Below are 20,679 nucleotides of genomic sequence, written 5' to 3' on the forward strand. Positions count from 1 at the left end.
AGTACAGTTACATTGAAAAAAACCATCTGAAACGTGCTGTATGCAATTTCTTTGATGTCTGGACACCTCATTGCTTGGAACAGTTTAAAAGATCTGAAAGGCCAGACTGATGACCAGAAAAACGTGTCACAAATTAAAGTTTTGTATTATCCAGAATCTGTACTGGATGATCTAATGGGAAAATGTCATTTCTAGTAATTTTTCCTTGGAAATGACTGGTAAAAAGCTGACTCCATTCAGAGAATTATCTGTCTTTCCTGCCTCAGATGCTGTTTTCCATATGATTAGAAAATTTATTTAAAAAAATAATTAATTAAAAATACATCCTCTCCTTCAGATGCTGAACACCAGTATATGAACTGCAATGCTTGGCGATTGTAACTTCCACAGTAATGACAGGAAATACCCTCGTACCTATTGTTTACACACTTCTATTGACTAGCCAGGGCAAAATTAGAATCAGGAGCTTTTACATTGTTCCATAATTGGCCTGAGTAAAATCTAATAACAAATCCACAGTGTAGTCAGAACTCATCTGTTGTTTGCACTTCCTACTTCGCAGATGAGACAGTCTCAAAAGACAGAGTAGGCTGAAGACTGGTTGGACAACTCTATAAGTGAAGTCTCAAGACTCTTGTCATTCTAGCTGTCTAAATTACTTAAACAGGACTCTGAGGGATTTAAAGGGGAGAAACGACATGACAAACAATTATATTCTAACACACTATTTATAACAATGCCCTTTCAGATTATTGTTCCACTCAGACTGACACATTACTGTAATCCCAGGGATGAATCAAGGGACTTAGAGTTAGATCATGCACAGCTTGTAGGCATAAAAAAATACGAATAAAGAACTGACATTCAGGAAATATAGAGCGACTCAAGGATAAATTCTGCTGGGATGAGCTTAATTTATCAATGTCAATAACAACGGTGAACACATCGCAAGAATACATGCATATTAATTGAAAATAACTCAGATTAAATCACTGCAGTTTGACATTTTGAGATAGGCACTTTATCTTTTCAAGAAAGAGAGCACTATAAAATCTTTAATCTGAAAACACATCTTAATTGCATGTTATCACCTCCTAATTGCTTCTATATTATATTAAACATTTTGCTAATTACTAGCCTGATCATGGTGTAAATAGCTTGAGGCTAGAGCTCATAACCAGCTGAAGACAACTGGGCACAATGAGGGCCACAAAGAAGTTTATCACTTCGGTGTATTATCACGGACTTCCATCATTATCAGTGTCTATCACTCTTTATCTCTGCTTCCCTTGTGAGATAAAGAAGAGAGGCAATAATGCAGATCAGAGGTTGGGCTGCATTTCAGTTAATCCATCTATTTCTAGCTCTAGATTTCTAATATTCCCTGGGGACAAAAGTTGTCTGCCTACTGCTGTCACTAATCTACTGCTTGAACATCGAGGCCAGAATGCTATTTGCTGTACCACAACACTGGGTAATGGAGGTGCTCCTGGACAGCTGGATGTACGTGCTGCATCCAAAACCAAAGGACATGGATGAAATGTGTTGCTGTGAGCAATCTACCTGCTTAGCTTCAGAGCCTGAGTAATACACAGATGATGCATAGAGAGCATCTGAGGCAGCAGTTTGTGAATTCATCAGGAATGACAATCATTTATGTCTAGGCAACAAAAATATAAAAATACTCATACAGAAGTGCCAGGTGACCTAACAATACAAGCAGCCATTTAGGCAGCAACTAATAATTTGGGCACAGTAATCATTTAGATAATTACTGTTACCTGAAATGAACAGATCAAAACATCATTTTTAGTTTTTCTTTTGAAAGGAAAACGGTTTTATCCAACATCATATTCAAGAATGAAGTAGCTTTGTAGGTTACAAACTGCCTCACAAAATATGATTTGCTTTTGCCAAAGAGAAGAAAAGAAAACGATGGGAAATTATTTGGCCTGTACACAGGTAAAATAGCTTTCTTCCTTTGGCAGAACATAAGTTTAGTGAATGCAAAGAGGAGATCTGCTTTATTTAAAATTGGGCTTTCACTGTAGCTACTTTGTCAGGGCTTGCTGTAAGATGTCAGAGGCCCAAGTTTGTCTTTGCTAATAGAAGCTTACTTTTTTATCCTTTGCACTGTGGCAGCAGCAAGGGATCCACGCCTGGAGCTTCATTTACCAGAGGAAAATAACTCACAACTTCTTTCACAGAGCAGAAAGTTCACTAGCCAGGCAGAAAGAAAACAGACTGCAAATGAGGGAATATGAAAGACAGATGAGTTTAGGCCTGAGTCACCAGATGCCAAAACAAGAGTTCTCAGCTCCAAACTGTTTTTCTCACTAAAGACCACACTATGGAATAGCATGCAGAAACTGATCAGAAAGTAATGCGCAAACCTGAAGAAACCTTCCCACCTTCTCTTCACAAGGCTCACTGCTCAGCTTTGGGATCTGTGATCAGTGCTATTGGGGCACTCCTCCCCTCCCAGTCTTTTGTTCCATAACATACTCCATGGGCTATAATGCACTCACTCTACCCAGATTCCTTAGATTTGAGCCTGTGCTCTATCAGAAAAGTCATAAAATAATTTAGACAAGTACAGTTAATAACTTACTTAGAAGTGAGTGCTAACTGTGGTCCTGCATGCTGCCCACCTGATGCTCACCTCCCCTGAGGCTGCTGTGGCACTGTGCTGTGACACCGTGCTGTCCTGTCTGCACCATGCTCCCTCCGGTGACACAGGCTGCAATGTGACATTGACAGGAATTTGGGGCTGTGAAAGACTGTGTGTCAAAACTTCACAAACTGAGCTTCCTGTCAACATTTCTCAGCTACAAGCGCACAGAGGAATGAAATACAGCACAGCTAACCCGAAGGATGCAATATTGCACAGCTGTTTTATTGCCTGGTACGGGTAAGGCATTTTTAGGGAATATTTTCTGTCTTTTAATGAGCCCACAGCAGAAGGCCCTGAATTTATCTCAGCCACCAGAATCCTCTCACTCTTTCAGATTCTTATCTTTCTCTGCTTCCTTCTCTCTTTGTTTCTAGTCTGTGCCTGCTTAAAGCACCTCAACTCCTTTCTTCAGCTCCTAAGCAGTCCTTACAGGTGCCTGTGCTCTCCGAAGAATTCCCTAATTTGCCTTCTTTCCTTTCACTCAAGGCTATGAGAAGGCTCCCCTGTATTCTTGCCTGTCTTTGTATCCAAAGCAAGGAGAGGGAGACACTTCCCAGTGGAAGAAATGCTTTCCCCTGGGAGGTCAGTGTGAGGATGAATCCCCTGACCTTAAAAGCCATTTTAAGAACACCTTATATTAAAACACAGAGTGCGCACTGCTTCAAGTCTGTACCACACAACACTGAACTTTCCCAAGGGCTCAGTTTTGTGCTTGTATTTCAAATCCACGCTACACATGAGTTTTATGATATTTGCTTGTTTGTGTTTTCTCCACTGTGTTCACATATATTATCTCCACAGCCACTAATTCTTGATATAAATGATGTTAAGCAGTAAAGTATGGTCCATTAACTTGATTTTTAAAAGTATCTAAAATTTACACAGTGATTTAAATAATAATATAAATTATATTAAGTATGTGCAGCAGCAGAGGGTACAGCCTCCTAAACAGAATGAATTTCTCCTTGGAGAGCACTGATTAGTTCATTTTTCCTAATGAATCTTTTGTTATAGTCAGAAGTTCCTTTTTTCCCCCTCACTGTCTCACTTATGAAGCATGCATATGTATATATGTATGTTCCATTTATATATTTGATAGCTAGATTAAGTGATATCCTACTTCACCTCCAGAAAGGGCACAGCACTTCTTAAGGAGAAAGCTGCATTTATTAGGTCAGGAAAACTAAGGCCAACTCATCCCATCCACAGGTTCTCCACCTGCTGAATCTTTGGGTCAACTATCTCCAAACACGCAATCCATTGCTAAAATACTGCCTAGAGAAAAGTGGATAGACAGTGCTGCTTCTCTCAGTGAAAGTTACCGTTGAGGCCAATTAGAAAGTGTTGTCCATTCAGACACTCCATCAAAAAGAAGCAGCAGATGGCTTTGCACTGCTTTCTTGAGCTTGTAGGAATGCACCTCTGCTTCTGTTCTCCCCTCACTGCATATTCACACCATTCTTCCCCTAGGGCAGGGAGGAAAGAGAAGTTCCCTCACTCACTCACATGTGCTTTCCATGCTCATAGAAGCCAGGCTGCCATCTGTTCTAATGAACTTTGAAACAAACTGCCTTTAAGATAACTTTCTTTTACCTGCAGTGATGTTCCTTTGGTGGTTGTTTACCATCACCCTGGTCATTTAGGCTGTAGTTTAAAATGCATCATGACTGTTGTTTCTTTCTTCTAGAAATATCAATGTAGGTAGTGCTTTTCAATAAGTGGACATTAATTCACGCTAAATTACAGTGGGATTCCCATGAAATTACATATTTCATCCACATGAATACTGAAAGAAATCATTATGATTAATGGTATAATTTATATGTGCATGTTGATGAAAGAATCATAATCTAGAGTAAATTAGTAGAGATTTATGTACTAATAATTTTGTTGTGCTCTAAGGTCCAGATGAAAACCAACTAAGTGATGTATTGACAGCCAGTTCATATTAACATATCTTAAAGGGATAGTACAACGGTATCAAATAAACAATTTCTAATCCATATTAACTTCATTTTACCCCTTTTTTTCCCCCTTCATAATCCATAATTAACATACTTCTAGAAATAAAGTCTCATCCTTTTCATCTTCACATATGTGCCAAAGAATTATGCTAGAGTAAATGAATGGAAATATTTCATCATAAAATAGCTGACTTTGAATAGAGGAAAGTAAAGTAACGGACCTGCTCCATCTATGTGTTTCTGTGAGCATGAAGACCATGTGGGTCTGTGCAGGGATGAGGAATTTGATACCTCGCTCCAAAGCTCACAGTACTCTAGTTTACCACCTGGGACAGCCTTGGCAGCCCTCTGTGCTCATCCTGGCTACCCATCGTGTTGTTGCCTGCTGTGCCACACCTGAGCCCCTTACTAGCTATACCCCAGGCATGTATGTAGTGTGCTCCTGACTCAAATGAGGGACATAGTTTAGTGGGCATTGTAGGGATACGTTGATGGTTGGACCAAATGATGATCCTAATAGTCTTTTCCAACCTCAACAATTCTACAGTTCTGTGATTAAGCAATCTTCATTGTTTCATGCATGTAGCAGAGCTGTACCATCTAGGGAACTCACAGGACATGAACTGAATTTCCATGCAGGAAAATACCAGCATGAGCAACTTTCTCCTTGCCAATATTGTTAAGTGTTTATTTCTAACACTGAAGCACAAGTGAGGCTGAGGGCAGTGTGGTTGAAGAGGCCACGTACCAGCGCCATGCAGTCACCTTGTACAGTTCAAAATGCCAGCTGGTGGTAAACATGTGAGGTACAGTGCATTATTTAATATTCTGAAGAGAGGATTGTGAATCATTTTACATTAATTACTAAAGCGAATATTTATAAAATGCATCTCTGTATATAATCACCAGCTGATCTTACCTCTGCAATTCTTACAGAAAATAAAAAGTGGAACATAGGTTAAATTCTATGCCAATTCCTTCTTAGAAACAAGGATAAATTGCTGACCTGGCAAAATTTGCAATAATCTTCTCCCACAGTGCTGTCTGAACATCATTCTTTTCAAATATTTTTAAAAGAAATAGTCTAATGTGGTCAAAATAGTCTCAGGATTTTGCAGTAAGTTACTTAAGCAACTCAGATAGGATTCCTCCCCAAAATGTTTATAGCCCCCCAAAATTGCAGTTTCCTTGAAGCAGACATTCCCTGAGCTCTGCAACTGAGTCTGTAGTGATGTAAGACAACAGCAGCACTACTACTGTACTTCAGTAATTTAATCAAGATCCAGAACGTCTTCCTCTTCATCTACCCTTTCAAATTAGCTATTTTAATGTTTTGCTGCTGGGACATATTTTCTCTGTAGCGCAGAGGTGAATATTAGAGGCAGCGTTTTAAATTTCATACAATCTGAGATACTTTATCTCGTAGCAAAGCCTGTTGGAGGATTAACTCTCTTCTAAAGGGAACCCAACGTCAGTTTGCAAAAGGAGAAATGACTGATGGCAACACTATTAATGACAAGCAGCTCATTTCTATGCAATTTTACCTAGCTACCACTTATGGAACCTCCAGCCACCACTATACATTATGCAGAATACCTAACTAATTTTCAAAACCCTTGCTTAAAACTTAATTCAAGGGAAAGACATCTTGATCTTACAAAAGGCATTATTGCCGGAGATTAAACTGCTTGATGCTATGTATTGTTCTATCTGTAGTCAAGAGGGAATATTAATTGAGATGTTCCATGGATTACAGTGTGTATTCCACAGTGGTTCACATGTTTCCTGGTGGTCTTTCCAACAGGAATAGCACAAATGAGAGGAATAAGACGGATCATTTTGAACCTTAGTTGTTAAGCCATTGTTCTGTTGTGCACAAAAGGTAATGCTTGGTTGATTTGCTTTATTTCTGAGCTGTTCTGATTTTTTCCCTGTGCACCTAATCTCCACCACTTCCTCTGTGAGTCATCAGCAGCTGGACCCAGTGAAACCACAGGAATTGCCTCCTGGTAAAGAGCTCTAATGGTGCTATTACTCAAGTTCAATTCTCTTTAAGCCTGGTAAAGAAGCATCATGAGTCATATGGTACAGACAAGAGTTCTTTTGCATTTACTTCTTTAGTAAAATCAAAACCTGTGCTTTGCTTTTTTGAAATGATTAAAAATGAGTCTCCTGCACCTATCTCTCCCTTTTGCAACAAGAATGATGTGTCATTTAAATTTGAATTCCTCATTACTTTTTTCCTTTTTAAAAAACAAGTTCTTAAAAGCAAAACAAAACAAAAAAATCTCAGCCATTTAGCTCTTCCACTTCTGCTCATTTTCATTGCGCAGAAGTGCAATGTGATTCACACCTCCGATTCAGCTGATTTGATTAGTTGTTGCTGCCATACACCTGCTGCTGACACGGTAGTAGCCTGTATTTGTGGCATAAGTTCCTGCTGTCTGTCAGAACAGGTGGATATTGTATAGTAGATTGAAAAGAATGGTTTGAATGGCAATTTTTCTGCATCCCTGCTTACACAAATCCAGGACAAGTTGGGTCCATCAAATTAGTCTCTCCTGATTTGTCTGCAGTTACTAGGATAGTCACGTATCTTATTTAAGCTAAGGCCTGATTTTCAACTGCAGATGAGAATAACCTTGCCAGATGAAATTTATAGTAAGATGGTTGGATGTTGTTCACAGCCACTGTTCATGGCTTATTCTTGGGCTTTTCTATGCTAGACAATTTGAAGACTTCAGAGAGCTCTAGGGGATCTCTTTGACTCTTGGTAGGAGCTCCTTTCCTCTCCTTCAATTAAAACAAGTCATCCTTAACATTTAAAAATGGTCCTTATTAAAAGAATTTCTCATCGTTATTATCCTCTCAGAATAGCATTTTGCCTTCTGATGAAGTCCTGCATGCTGGTTGTAGGAGCCTTGCTGAATTGTAATGCTGTGCTGTACAGAGACTGATAGTCTGTGACAGTGTATAATGCTGGACAGCAGAAAAAGAAAAGGAATAAAGGAAAAGAAAAAGGAAAGAAAGAAAGCAAGAAAAATTAAAAAAAAATAGGGAAGAAGGAAAAAAAGAAAAAAAAATAAAAAGGAAAGAGAGAGAAGGATGAATGAAAACATAGGGAGTTTATTGTTCAGCTAATTAAGCACAGTAAACTACATGGCATTTGGGAAAGATACTCCTACTCCTACAAAGCAGAGTGAGCCTTCTTACCATACAGATCTTTGAATTATATTTAAAACACAACTCAGGAATACCCTGAAATCCTATATGCTTCCTGAGACGAATGGATTTCAATGAAATACTGAATGACAGTGCAAGTAGCATTCAACTGGTAGGAAGAACTGGAGAAACCAAATACAGAAAATATGAAACCTCCTAAAGAGGGGTAAAATGAAACTGTAGTCTCTAAATCGGATCCTTTATTTATTAGCGCAGTTATATCTAAATGGATTAAGAGCTCCAACACAGGCATTCCCGAGTTGCAGTCCACATACCACAAGTGGTACGCAAGTGTCTGCAATGTGACTTGTGACCCCTCATAGAGCTGCAGGCTGAGGCTGCTGTCACCACTGTTGCTGACTGCAATGTTTGGCAAGGGAAAGTTCAAAAATCATCATAGTCTTAACAGATGAACAGTTTTCCCTTTCATGCAAGATATTTATTTCAGGCAAAGTGTCTCATCTGAAGCACACACATTATTCCTCCAGTTTGAACAGACCCAAATGTTTTGGGGTCCTTACGCTATAAATGCAACCTAAGTACCGTATTACCACCAGTGCCAAAATTTAGAATTGATTACTTCTGCCTAAAGATACTGCTATTTCTCTCAGTGTACTTTTCCAGCTAGCTACTAAATCAGTGGCAGACTGTAAATCATGACTGTGCAGTAGAGTTCTAATGTACACTTTTTCAAATATGCTTAACTGAGCAGCTGTGCTACGGAAGAATTTGTTTTTCCAAAGGTGAGGAAAAGCAGAAACTGATAACAATTTAGATGGGACTACAATTCTGTAATAGGGAATTATCCACAAAGTTTTGTCTATTTCAAATTAATTTGTGATTAAAGTATCTCCCCGTGCAATCTTTAGAATGATTAATTTGGTACCTTTATCGAGCTTTTACCTTTCATCTTGATGGCACTCATTAGTGATTTAAAAATTGTGATTTCCCAATTTTCAGGTCCACTGAAGAAAAGGCAGAACCAGAGCTGTCAGTTTTAGTCCAATTCTAACAGATGTATTTGCTTTACAGTAGAAGCTGGTTTCATATCCTTAAAAATGTTGTAAACAATTTGCAGCCGCTTGATTTTTTTTTTTATGCCATCATAAATATTCATGACAGTTCTTTAAGATCTACAAACGTAAGGTGACCTTAGACCAGAAAATAAATAAATAAATAAATCAGACTCGGGTAGTATAGAGCACAAGTCATCACTTTTTCCACCTCTCTCAGAATTACACAGACAGCTGCAAAACCTGTGCTCAACATCACATGCAGGGCTTCTAGCAAATGATTTTCTATGTACTTTAAACAAAACCAATGAAAAGCCACTGCACTAAGGCTGCACTAGTGGAGAGTTTGATAACATGGTTTTGGCACATAATGCAATGGCCCTGCATGACCTTGCTGGGGGTGTGATCAATAGATCTGAAGATGACTTTTAATCACTCTAGTACACATTTGTTGGTTTGTACCAGAACAGCTTTCAGGCATTAAGAATAGAAAGGAAAGTGAGTGTCTTCTAGACACTGGATGGAAAATAAAAAAGAAAAATGGAAAGCACATCTGTCAAAGCTGGCTACTCTGCATGCATTTTAATTGTTCAACAAATAACACTAATCATGCAAAAACGTATTATGCTGTGTGGTATTTTATTACATGACAAGGCACTGTATTATCCCAAATATATACAACAAACAGGTACCTTTGGCTCGCCCTTCAGCAAAGTTTTCTCTGCTTTTTTTCCCTTGCAATTTTCTCCTTCAGTATTTCCACACGTTATCTATAACAGGTATGTTTGTGTTTCAGGTTTTAAAACTAATAAAAGACTGTATGTGGAGACAGTAATTGCATCAGTAGCTCCAGCCAGTCAGATAAGCCAGGGACGGGATGGCAGGGGGTCCTGACTAATATGAGAAGATGTAAGAAAAGACTTGAGAAGGTGAAGTAATTCCGCTCAGAAAGATGCAGGACTTTGAGGGAGTTGATCTTCAGTGGCATAAATTGCTTAAAATGATGCTGAATTACACCAGCTTGCCTTAAACATTTGGGTCATCTGATATGTAATTCAAGCACGGCCTACGTGACCTAGATTTCTAATGATACAGCTCAGCAAATAACGACTAAAATGGCACATTAGTGACAAAAAAATAAGATTTGTCCCCAAACTCATAGAACACACTTTCTACTAAAGCACTCCATCCACAACACACATTTTTCCTGGGGTAGTTACAAGGTATAAATAAATTACAGGTAATATTTTCATAAGTACACATGTGATTTAGAACTCCATGCCCCATTTTTTTAAATTGAAGGAAAATGTTTAAAGTGATTTCAAAGGGACTGAGGTGATGAAGCACTACAAAAAAAAAAAAAATAAAATAAAAAAATCCTACTGGGCTCCTGTTACATCCAGTGTCTGACCATAAATGCTTAGATGTCCCTTTGAAGGTCAGGGAGATCTAATATCTGAGCATCCAAGCTTCTTTCAGAACTGTGAATTAGAGTCTGAAATGACATAAGCATTTCGAAAATGAAATCTAGCAAAATCTTGTAGATAGGCTGATTTTGTTAAGGGTATCTGAAAGACTTACCTGGAAGGTTTAACAGCTTAGGGATGCCTTGGAAAAAAACTACGTATTCATCCATCAGCTCCAGAATGTAAAGCGAGTGCACTCCTGTAAACAGAAAAGAAAATGTAAATTGATCATTTTTAGTATTTATTACCAAATTACCAAGCAATCTGAAAGCAAATGTGAGAGAAACTGAAATACTTCCAAAATAAACCCCATGTACTTAGTAGCATCAGTGCCATCTGACTGCAGATGAATGGCACAGCATCAACTGCACCACCAACACCACAAACCTCACTTATTAATTCTCTCACTTTAATGTTTTAGAAACATGCATTCTTTTAGAGTTTTCCACCACTTCCTCAGTGGAAGATGGACAGTTTCCCACACCCTCTTTGAGCTACTCTATAAATACCAATGGTTTAAAAGCATGATGGCTGCTTGTAATAAACACAAGCAAGCCAGAGATTTGTATCATTGCTTTGTTTTGGAATCAGATAAAACATCTCCGAGGCCCAAATAGTCCTGACTTAGAAATGTGTTCACACTACACTGTGTACACACAGCCCTAGGAACTTTTGCATACATAACTGTAGTTTGATGTTTTTCCCCTTGATTTCAGTTGATAAAATCTCAGTCTGTTTTAATGGAATTATACCGGCACTAATGTCATACATTCAAAAATTTCACCCCAACTCAACAAATGAAGAATGGTCTCTTAAGAAGAGCTGTAACAATGACACATATTTTGATGCATTTCTGTATTATTATTATTATTTTTTTTAATGTGAAGTCCTTTAAGAGAAGGCAGTGGCGTGCATTGTATACATCCAACTGATTGTTCATGTTCATAGGATACAGTCCTCCAATATGAAAGCTATAATGTTTCTTTCTCTCTCTGTGGCCTTAATACCATTTGTCTTAACATCTGTGAGACCTGAAGGACTACTCAGTAAATTAAGAAAACAGCTTCTAAAACCAGACAATCATTTTCCAAGCCAAATTTTTAACTGTGGCTATGGGAATCTGCTGTGACGCAGACTAGTACCCAGAAACCAAAATGCTCATAAGCAAGCATTCACTGTGTGTATGAAAGTAAATCCTGATATTCCTTGAAAATATTGATCAGGTGAATCTTATGCACTGCTGGGGATGTTCAAGGTGAACATTATTTGTTAATGCTTACTTTACCATAAGCATGCAACATGAAACACTTGGGTATACATGCAGTTAACAGGAAACAATGCTTACGTACTGTTATGATTGTTTTTCGCCTCAAAGCACCTAAAGCATACATTCATGAAAACTACTTTTGGAGGCAGAAAAATTGCGCATAGAGTAATTGCATTATAAAATACTTTTTTTGTTGTTTGGTTTTGTTTGTTTTTTTTTTTTTTCATTTACGAGCCTGATTCTTCACAAGTCACATCCTTTTTGCATTTTGCAGAAATGATATGTCATTAGGAAACGTAACTCTTGGTTTTGTGGGCATGTCATGTTATAGTACGTTAGAAAACATGATGTGCTGACATAACCATGCATGACCATTATCCAAAAGACACATTAAATCCTGGCAGTTCAGTTAGAGGCACATTTCATTCTCAGTACTCATATTCTGCATATATTATAATCTACTCATGCAAAATGTAAGAGATCGAGAAAACAACACAAAGGAAATAGTGCAATCATGAAGTCAAATCCTTCATTCAGCATTCACCCAAATTCTCATCTTAGTCTGCACATGCAGAGTTTTCAGTCCCTAACTGATTATTTATACAAATAAATATCAAACAAATACAAATATTTATATTTGAACACTAGAAGAAAATAAAATCACCTTTCATTACCTCCATAGCTGTTAGTGTTGCTCTTTGTATTTTATCCTTTCTCATCTCTCAGTGTGCATTAACATCTGGGACTCATCACGCCATCCAGCATTTCAACAAAGATGACGTCACCAGTGCCAAATACTTTGACAAACATAGCTACTGCATAAATCTAAAGAACTGAAACACCAGACAAATTATGCCTACGATTAGAGACAAAAAAGAATCATTTGTACCATGAGTTTAAGTACATTAAACAGGCTTTCTTTACAGAGGGAAGACATTGACTAAAAACTGTAAAAGCTGTGAGAGTTTGGAAAAGCTTTTGATCTTCCATTGTTAGTTACAACCTTGGAGAAGGTTAAGTTAACCCCTTGAACAAACATTCCAACTGGCTTCCAGTTCACTCTACAGTAACTCAGTAGTGACCTAAATTGAATTTAAATTTCACTTTAAGAATACAAACTGACATAGGTCAGCTATGAAGACAAGGAAATGAAAATGAGTGAATTTGTCATTGATGTATACTGAAGGAACCAAACTTTCAGTTCCTATTTTGGAGGCACTGGGCAGTGTGGTTTTACCACACAGAAGAGTATGTGCCCAGTTGGCTAAGGGGTAAGTTGTGTGCCAATGGCAGAGAGACCCATGACACTGAGTGTCTCCTGCACTGCTGCAACACTTTGCAGGGCAGAGAGGAGCAGGGAAGTAACAGGGGACAATTCTGTTCAAGTCCACCTGTTACCACCCTACTGAGGGAGCGGAGTTGTCATCTGCGGAGACCACTCTATGTACTGCCCCTTCTCCAGATGCACACTGCAGGAGGAATTTATTTCTTACCCTTTTCTTCCTGTGCACCCATCCAAAACCTAGCGGGCCTTTTCAAGGATTGCTTTATTTAAGATATAATTCAAAAGGCAACTATTCAGTTCAATACTGACCAATCCTACCAAAAGTAGCATGACTCTACCAGCCTGCCAAGGAAGGGATGCAGGAGGCACACAAGGACACAGGCTTATCACGTGGAACTTCACTACAAGTTTTGCATTTGTTTGCCACCAAAGAAAACTTTAAGCTACAGTTACAGGAATTGTGACCAGCAGTTTGCCCAATAAAGTGAAAGAAAACAAACACAACCCACCAGGTCTTATTATCAGGCCTAAAATCAGCACTGCAGTGATTCCAGTGAGTGATAATTACACAGAGAACTTCTGCAACACGATCACTAATTCACATTACAGCCACCTTAGTCAAGTAACTACCAAACAATTGGTGGCAACATGGGATGTACTTATCAAGATATGTCTTCTGTCAAAAAATCCATATAATTATCTTAGCCAAGACTTTTCAGTACCTTTTTAACAGGTAAAATATTCAGCAGAGAAAGATGTATTTTAACTAATATACATTAAAAATAAATAAATAAATAAATAAATAAATTACACAAAAAATGGCAAAAAACAAACAAGTTACAACATAGCAGAGGTATCTGATTGAGATTTGAATCCTTTAATTACATTGCAAATAAAGTTTGAATAAACTTAAGTCACTACTACTTATTATACCAAACAGAGGTCAAGTTCAAATAATAAGCTAAAATATGATTAACTCAGCTTTCAGCGGGCTCCAAGAGCATTCATCTGCTGTTGATATTGGTGAATACTTTCATACCAGCAACTATTATTTCCAGCCCTCGGGTACAACATCTTGCACTCAGAAGTAGCAGGAAAACATCAGTATTTTTTTCCCACACGTGGGAATATTAACCTTTATAGACGTACAATATATCCTTATGCTCAGCTGTGCCAGTATTCCCTTTTGCTTTCTAGCACATGCCTTAGTTTCAAATCTCTATGATTAAACTAAAAGGACAGGGAGTTTCATAAAACAGAATAATGCTGCTGAACATGCAGTCAATTAACTGAAACATGGAGATGGATATTTTTTGAAAGCTCCTTACAGGCTTTAGACAAACACAGTGAGATAACAATGGCAAATTGTTTGGCTTACTAATTGTAACCAAATGTATGCCATTCTATCAAAACATTCTCAGGAGGATGTCAAAGACTTCTTAAGTAAACATATTGAGTCATCCTTTTATTGATGTGGAATGAGGGTCTCTAATAAAAATAGAATATACAGTAGATCCTCAAGGATATTTATATATATATATTACTGTTCTTTGAAAATGCAGCCTGAGAGGTACGTTAATAATTTCACACAGCTGGGTAATAAACATTCCTGCCAAAAGAATTATGTAAAATTACATAAACCCTTATAAAACAGAATACGTTTCAAGGAGACATAAAGTATAGACTCGGTTACTTTAGTCTTTTTTTTTCTAAAAGCTGTGTTCTAACAGAATGAATTTTAGCACGTAAAATCCCTCTCCTTGTAAAATAATATAAAGATAGGCCCAAACTTAAACCTGACTTTAATACGTAATTCAAAAGTGACATATGGTGCAAACTACAGCAAAGTTTAGTGCTGAGAAATGAAAAAATGCAACCAAAATAGAAAGGTTTTTCTTATCTGAAGCAATTGAGAGTATGGCAATGGACAGATAAAGGCAAATACTTTTTCATCAAGACATACTTTAACCTTTAAATATAAAATATAATACAAAAGGAGCTATCAAGTAGTCAAAGCACTTGCTTATTCTTAAAATGAGGATTGCAATGATGTAATACTGAAAAAAAAAACCCCAAACAATTAATGCTTTTAAAAAGAACCCTTAGAGTATAGCAATTGATCCATGCTTCAGACTTAGGTTAGTAACTCATTTAAGTACGTTCCTGTCCAAACTTCACAGAGGAGCACTGTGCTTAAACAAATAGGTGAAAATTAAGATACATAAGGATAAATGCAATTATTTTGTCAGATCTGAACTTAATTTTATTCAAATAGATAGTAAGGATTAGATTAATTTCAGCTTCACAGAGTCAATAAGTGAATGGAAATGAATATGCCTCCACAGGGCCCGAACTAGGAAGTTCTAAGCACACAACTGTGGGGAATTTGTACAATGCTGCAATAATTCTTTCCTGGCATATCTGAGAATTCCTACAAAAAATACAACATAAGAAAGCATTGGCAAATTTCTTTTCAGGGTCAGAAAGGAACTCTCTAAAATAGATTTTTAGCAGAGAACCTGCAAAACATTTTCTCTCCAACTTGTTCTACAGAAACCTCATTTTATGGGAAACTTGGATAAAATTTCCAAGGTTCTGGAAAAATGAAGACAGACCGCAGGTTGCCAACTCATTTCTCACAGCTCTTCATTAGTTCTGACATCCATGAGCCAAAGTTACAGGAAATGCTGCTGAAATTACTGGGAAAACTGGGGTGTAAGTCTGAGATGGTGTCTGGCTAGATTACCAGCTTCAGGCAAGTAGGGATGCCACAATATTTGTTCTCATCATCTACATTTTCTTTCTTCCTTCTAGGCAGTGAACAGACTGTAGAATAAGAACTACAGAAGTGTAAAAAGAGATCAGAAACTTTCTTCCGGCCCTTTTATCCTTTAGAAATCAACTTATCAAGAGAAAACAGAAGAAAAATCAAAGCACATGAAAGTTTTAGCATAAGAACAACCAGGCTGGATGAGACTAAAGGTCTCTCAAGCAGAGTACTGCCTCCAGCACTGGCCAGGGGCAGGAATATGGGAAAAGCAGAGGAACCCAGCTTATACTTGGAGATCTCTTTGCCTGGCTGTATCTTTCTCAGACACCACTATACATCATGTTTGAGTCTTCCTTCAGCAGATGTTGCTGTCAGGCCAGTAACTCACTCATGACCCTCTCTTTATGCTTACAAACCTATCACCAGTATAGCAGGGGACAAAAATGGAGATGGTTATGAGTGAGAAGAAAGAGGATGAGGAAATGCTTCAGAATAGCATTCACTGCACTGTGCTTGCTCTAGGGCCAGAGAGAAGTTTCCAACTCCAGAGAAGGAACCACAAAGCCCCATGCAACTGCTCAGCCACCAAGGGTTGATCTAAAGATTACATAGGTTTAGCTGCACAGCCCCAAGGCATAACTAACTGCAATGTACTTTTAGTCATCATTATTTCAATTGTGATTTTTAAAATTATTATTATTTACATCTTACCTCTTCATATGTAGAAGGCTGAGCATTGATCCTGCAGAAGCACAGGCAGATGTAATTTATATACCTAGTGGTATGCACATCAACCTGTTCAATGCACAACACACAAAGACAGATTAACAGAAACAAACTCATAGTTAAGGGCATGACCTTCCAAGAAGAAAGATAACAGCATTATTTCCTCAATCTTTTTTAGCAGTGTCTAGCAATAAATTTAATAATCAACTGTCTAAAATGGCTTTTCAGTCCCTTGCAGATTTTGTTTTCAACATTTGTTGTTTATTTTTATTTCTCATCTGATGTTTCAGATTTCTCATCATGATAGAGCTGGACAATGCTCAGAGTTTCAAATGGTTTTATGTACATCAGCTCAGAAACAAACTATTTTCAGGGTATACTAATAGAAATACAACTGAAAAAAAGAAAATCTGCATTTTCTAGGTTGAATTCTTCCATGCCTCCATATAATAACAACGCCTATGTCAGAACTGCTCAAGTAGGTAGCAAGCAATCTGAAATTACTACGACAAATTACTACATCCTTGTGCCTTTATTATTCCCAATTTTTATTACTATATAAGTGATTCCACTGCATTAACTGCAATTAATCAGAGACAGTTATTAGCCAGAATGAGTTCAAATGGCAGAACTGGGCCCAATACAGCCACTCAACATAGATGTTTAACAGTTGCTCAAAAATTGCTTTTCCTCTCTTTGCCAGACTTTGGCAGTTCTATTTCATTGCATTTCTTTGAGATAGTTGACATGAATGAGACAGAAAATTTTCTGGCTGGAATCTCCTTCTAGATACTGATCAATAAAAGTCCTTCAGATCTAATTTATTTCATTAATATAGACAATTACAATGAAGTAGTTCAGAGTTCATTACAGTTTTCTCTTAACAAACCATATTCTGACTTCAGTATTTCAAGCTATCCCTGCAAAACATCAGACTGAGACCCAGATGTAATTTTCTCCCTTCCTTTCCTGCCTTCCCCTCTTCCGCATCTCTGCTATGTTTTGCCCCCCTTTTGGAAAGAGATTCTCTCATTTTATTTGTTATTTTCCCTTTATGTATATCCTTTCCTTCAGACAGAACTTTAGAATATAGCTTTCATTTTGAACTTAAAATGCAATTGAATAAATGAAGCAAGAATTGAAATGTCTTAACAACGCCTTCAGATGTTTCTTTCTTTATTAAGGGGAAAAAATATTAATAAGAATCCTAGCCAGAAACAGCACTTTGATGCCTCTCTCTCTGATTTCCCAGGCTGTGCGTGAGCAACTGCATCAATAGCCTTTTGCTTCCTGTTGTATTTTGGAACAGGTGAAATATTTCTCCTTTGCTGCATGGGCAGATTGGAATCACCTGTCAAGACCTGAAGAAGTGACATATCTCGCAGCCAGGTTTCCCCAGGAATGCAATGCAGCACTGTGCAGTTCTAAGTGCTCTCTTAATAAAGCAGTCGCGTGCTACATACGGGATTCTGGATCTATTTTGTAGAGACTTCAGAAATGGCAAAGAGAAATGGTTTCAGCAGGAGATAATGGGCTTTATGAGTTTTCCCAAATTATTCCCCTTTTTAGTAGCCATCATCTTGTCGGGTGACATCTGGAATGATTAGAGGATGATATTTTAGACTGACAACTGGGCTGTCATTCACACTGTCAGTCAGCAAACATCCATGTTGCCCAGGGTTACAAAGCTAGTTTATGCCTTTGTCCTGTAGTATTTAGTGCTGCTGATTCCTTACCTTGATTTCAGCTGAAGCGGTTCTGACAGCTAGAGCCAGAGGCAGGCGGAAAGCTCTGATGATGGTGGGAGTCCCGTGGTGCCTTTGTGTGCCATGGTTTTAGTGCTTCTGTAGGAGTCCATGAGACAGGACGTAACATCGAGTATTGGGGTGGGTCTGGATCATCTGCTTTCAAAACACAGAATCCCAGTGTTTAAACATTGCTCTGGAAACACATCTGACTATTCTGGCTTAAGTATTCGCGTAGGAGCTTTCTTAAACCACTCTCAGTTATCTGCAGAAATACTACCCTAAAGATGATCAGAAAGAAAACCAGTCCAAAGCAGCATCCTAAGGCTCAGAAGATGAGCAGGCCCTGTGCTTTCTCAGTGCTCAAAAGCACTGTCACCAAATCACCAGCAAGATCAATAGCGTTCCAACACAATGCTGTTCAACTGCTCCTTGGTGAACAGTCCAAATTTCTTCCCATTTGCTGCCTCTGTGCACTTCCCTGACCAAAACAAGGGCCTCTGATTTAAATGTTTCAGTTTGGGAACCCAGCTTCAGACTCCAAAATCCAGATTTTTCAAAGTGAAAAAGTATCACCAGTTTTCAGATACATCAGAGCAGCTTGGTGAGCACATGCCCACTCTAATATTCAAGACCTACAACACTTCCATCAGGAACCCAAGAACAGAAGCACCAAAGACAGCTTCCTTTAATCTTCATTTCTCTTTGACTTAATGTTTTCTCCTATTAACACAATAACTTTTCTTACAAGCACAGTAAGCAAAAGGGATGCTCACAAAAATCTAACAGTTGATAATTAATAAGCTACCTGATAAACTAAGATAACAAATGACTAGGGTAGTTATTATCAGCCAGCAGGTAAAGAATTTGCTATTATTTGGTTTCAGACAGGTAACAGTATGAGCCATCCCAGAGCACTTCAAAACTTACAATATATGTCTGTAACATCTCCCTCCTCCATGCAGGATTACAGCATTGTCCTGAGAAAACATAAAATAAAAGAATTTGCTTAAAAATTCAATAAAAGTGCCTTAAAACACAGGCAGAAGTTGCATAGCCCCAAGGCAAGAAACTCTTTCAGTAATGTTTTTAGCTAATGTTTTTGAAGTGTAGAAAAAGTAACAACACTTCATAAACAAGTCGGAGAAAAGGGATGACTTTTTTTTTGCCTACTGTATGCACACAAGACCATAATGCCCTGACTTGGGCATTATCCAGCTCCTGCACACTTCATTCCTCTTGCTCTACTGAAGGACACTTACCAAGTACAGCAGCAGAGAAGCTGAAACTGGAACAGAACAAGCATGTAAATATGTGTGGACATGACATTAGAACAGAAAAGAAGCTGTTCGAAGTATGATTTGATAGCATTGTTCTGGAGCTCACCCTTCTAAGGAGCAACAGGAAAGCAAATAAATCACTATAATTTATTTATACAGACTTTTAAAATAGTTCACCATGATTCTTTTTGAGTAGTATCTCGTAGAACTGGTTGTTAAGTATAAATTAAAACTATTCAAGAGGTAATATTTGTAAAGCAATTTTGCATCCACAGATGAATGCCGCTGTATAATATGAACATTGACATATTTGACAAGGCAACAGAGTTAAGTGTGATACAGAGTCAGACTAAAGATTTTTTTCTTGTCTGAAAAGCCCTTGTTTTGTTACTAATATTAGAGCTACAGAGGCCTATTTGACAAAAAGCATCTCCTAATTTGAGAACTGTAGCTTTTAAGCTCCATAGTAGCAGCTATTTACCTGGTTGGCTCACTCTTCACAAAATGTGCCCATTAAGCTCAGGGTATAAAGCCAAAAAAAAAAAAAAAAAAAAAGACAGAAAAAAAAGAAAGAAACAGCCACTCCACTGAGCATGACTGAACAAGTGACTGTGCTGGTATGCATTTGATAAGAGACAGTAGAGGAAAAGGAGATAAACCTCAGGGCATCAGACAGGAGTTTACATATTCCATTTAGAACAATAGGGAATGCTATTATTGACTTCATTGGGAATAACTCATAGGAGCACAAGCTCTCCCTGGTTGCAGGTGTTTGGAGGATTTTCCCTAAGGGAAGCTTTGTGATATATATACATACGTACATACACAACCCCAGCTTATGTCAAGAGAATTTATGTGGGCATTCTCAACTGAGAGTAAATTTTAGCCCTTTTCTTGTTCACTGATGTTACACAAGCATTTTCCTGGCTTGGCAGGGCTAAATTAAACTGGGCAACATTCTGTGTGTTTGATGTCTGCTAAATGAAGTGAGCTTCCAATTCGTCATATTTACTCAAGCTCACTCAACTCTAGTAAAAATTAAAATGTTCCAGTTAATTTAACAAGATAATTTAGCTCTCTCAAATCTTTCTTGCTCAACATTTGTTGCTGTTTAAAAGTGGGGGGTATGTGCTGCCATGTAATTCTTTGGACAGCTCTGAGGACTTAATAGTTAACAGTAGACATTTTAGGTGCTGGTCTGACACTGTGTTTAATCTCAAACAAGTCCCTGCTTGAGTGGGGGAAGTATTCAGTATTTAAAGGAAAG

General features: G+C 37.9%; 1 long non-coding RNA gene across 1 annotated transcript in view; it reads right to left on the reverse strand.

Moving 5' to 3' along the window:
- Positions 1–19,210, reverse strand: part of LOC107318292 — a 108,135-nt gene extending 88,925 nt beyond the window's left edge. The window contains exons 1-5 of the long non-coding RNA XR_004308396.1: positions 19,063–19,210; positions 18,124–18,291; positions 16,373–16,456; positions 12,281–12,439; positions 10,455–10,538 (exon numbers count right to left, since the gene is read on the reverse strand). This is a non-coding gene — a long non-coding RNA (uncharacterized LOC107318292). The remainder of the gene's footprint in view (positions 1–10,454; positions 10,539–12,280; positions 12,440–16,372; positions 16,457–18,123; positions 18,292–19,062) is intronic.
- Between the last annotated feature and the right edge of the window lie 1,469 nt (positions 19,211–20,679).

This window comes from Coturnix japonica, chromosome 9 (genome assembly GCF_001577835.2).
Source record: "Coturnix japonica isolate 7356 chromosome 9, Coturnix japonica 2.1, whole genome shotgun sequence".
NCBI lineage: Eukaryota > Metazoa > Chordata > Aves > Galliformes > Phasianidae > Coturnix > Coturnix japonica.